General features: G+C 52.9%; 1 pseudogene; it reads right to left on the bottom strand.

Annotated features, from left to right (window-relative positions):
* Positions 1 to 243: 243 nt before the first annotated feature.
* On the bottom strand, positions 244 to 1,895 carry LOC136152333 (palmitoyltransferase ZDHHC16 pseudogene; annotated as a pseudogene).
* Between the last annotated feature and the right edge of the window lie 804 nt (positions 1,896 to 2,699).

The raw sequence follows: 2,699 nt of genomic DNA, 5'->3' as shown, positions 1-2,699 counted from the left end.
CTGGGGCTGAACTCCTGTTTGCCTGAGTGAAGAGACCTCAGTCCTGGGATTTCTCCACATCGTGCCTTGCTTCTGCAAAGGCCAGGAGACTGGTCCTTGAGCTGCCGCTGCATGGTACCCTGGGGCAGGCCCACCGGCTCTTTTGGCTCAAGGATCCCAAGAAGCTATCCTTGGAGGCTCTTGAGGTAACGCAGGAAGCAGGGTGGTGCTCAAGTTGAGGCTGACACACTCCAGCTCACACGCTCACACTGCCATCACAGGGGCTGAGTGAGCAGTCACCCAGGGCGGGGGCTTCCAGCTCATCTCGTTCCCGTGGGGCAAATGGCTGGAAGGTAACAACACCCGAGTGAGCCAGTGCCTTCCTGTGTCCACACCCAGGAGTACCTTCCAGTGGTCCAAGCAGCCATAGCTGTAATGATTCCTAAAAACTCTGCCCTTGGCCTAAAGCCACCGACGCTCCTTCTTGCTGATGTGCCTTCCGATGCCAGCCTCACCTCGGCTGATGAGCACGGCCTGCCATACAGTTCGGGCAGCCAGGGAAAGTGCCACGGAACGGCACAGGAACCAGAGGTAGACAAGACCCTTGGGAGCCACTCTCTCGGAAGGAGGAAGTGGGTGGTGGGGTCTGTGGCAAGTCTTGATGACAGCATAAGCCTCCCGGAAAAGGCCCCAGCTTCCACAGCTATTGCAGACGCTGCAGTGGTGTGTTCGGGCTGCATGGGGTTAACGCACTTCTTACAGATAAAGACTGTTGTCTATCATTCCTGCCCTGGGGTGGGTATCCAGGTGGCTGATGATAGCCTGGTAGTCACGGACGACGATGAGAATCAGATTCCAGTGACTACAGAAGAAAGGCCAGCAGAGCCGGGGCACGGAGTAGGTTTGGAGGATGAGGGGCAGGACACACAGGCAGGCGATGGCCACGATGGAGCCGGTCAGCACAGCCACCAGCCCCGCAAACACCACCCCATACCGGCGGATCACCTTGCCCACCAGCCAGCAGATAGGTTCAAAGGCAGCCTCCAAAGCCTGTCCCCCAGGAGCAGAAGCAGGCGCAGGCAGAGGCAGGCAGCGCCCAGCCACAGGCTCCTCTGGCCCCGCGTGGCTCCTAGGAACACACAGCACCGTGAGGGGCCGGCCTGGGTCCTGTCCTTTCCGGCCCACAGGTGGGCAGCCTAGAGACAGAGACCCAAGGCTGAGTCACCAGCTGTGGGATATAGGGAGGCAGCTCCAAGCTCAGGCAGGGTGTCTGGAATGGTCCCTGTGGACAGACCACTGGACAGAGCCCGACCACTGTGCACAAAGCTACCCACATGGCCCCGTGGCCTGGCCACTGTGGCAGAGGTGTCGGGGTCTCCTGTCTGCACTGTGCTGGGCTTAGTTGCTCAGTTGGGTCCGACTCTTTGCGACCCCAAGGACTGCAGCCCGCCAAGCTCCTCTGTCCATGGGGATTCTCCAGGCAGGAATACGGGAGTGGGTAGCCATGCTCTCCTCCAGGGGATCTTCCCTATCCAGGGATCGAATCCAGGTCTCCTGGATCATGGAAGTACTCAATAAATGCTTATTGAATGAACAAACTGGAGGGATGAAGTGGAAAGGCTGGTCAGATGTCCATCTGTCCCGTTCGGTCTCTATCTTGAACTATCTTAGAGATACGGTACAAGTCGAATGCTATCCCTGGGGATGAATTTCCAAATCTGTGAAATGGGCGAGTTGGCTGGGGCTGACCTTCCAGCTTCATGCCTCAGGGCTGCCTGGATGGTGCGCTCTGTCCGGTTTGAGGTCACAGTTGTGCAGAGCAGAAACTCGGGCTCACAAGACCTGGGAACAGGGCCTGACCCATGGCCTGCCACCCATAGGGCCAGCCTGCAGACCCGGATCCACCGCTCGCCCATTGCTGTAGCATGTTTTATCATATAACTATTTATATTGGCTCAGACAGTAAAGAATCTGCCTGCAGTGCAGGAGACCTGGGTTCATTCCTGGGTTGGGAAGATATCCTGAAGGAGGGCATGGCAACGCACTCCAGTATTCTTGCCTAGAGAATCCATGGACAGAGGAGCCTGGTGGGCAACAGTCCATGGTGTCGTAAAGAGTTGGACACGACTGAGTGACTAGGTGCAGCACACATCCATGTTTGAAAATGTATTGGTAGTTTTATAATTTGTATCAACTAGGAACTGCATAGTGATAAGCGGTAAAGCTTATTGAATTCTTGCTATGATTATTCAAAATGCTCTATATGTACTCTGTAATTTAAATGATAATCCTATGTATAGAGATATAGAGGAAAAGAAACTAAAACAAATTTAAATTGCACATTATCAAGAGCTATAAAATAGAGGTGAGAAGACAAAAGTAAACGGTAGACTTTAGAGTCAGTAGCCCTTAATAAGGCTGTTTGCAAAGATGGGCATAATAAAGGACAGAAATGGTAGGGATCTAACAGAAGCAGAAGATATTAAGAAGGGGTGGCAAGAATACACAGAACTATACAAAAAAGATATTAATGACCCAGATAACCATGATGGTGTGATCACACACCTAGAGCCAGGCATCCTGGAATGCAAACTCAAGTGGGCCTTAGGAAGCATCACTACAAACAAAGCTAGTGGAGGTAATGGAATTCCAGTTGAGCTATTTCAAATCCTAAAAGATGATGCTGTGAAAGTGCTGCACTCAATATGCCAGCAAATTTG

The sequence above is a fragment of the Muntiacus reevesi genome, chromosome 21, assembly GCF_963930625.1.
Source record: "Muntiacus reevesi chromosome 21, mMunRee1.1, whole genome shotgun sequence".
In the NCBI taxonomy this organism is placed as follows: Eukaryota; Metazoa; Chordata; class Mammalia; order Artiodactyla; family Cervidae; genus Muntiacus; species Muntiacus reevesi.
Note: the sequence above shows the minus strand (reverse complement) of the source record. Positions and strands in the feature narration are given on the sequence as shown.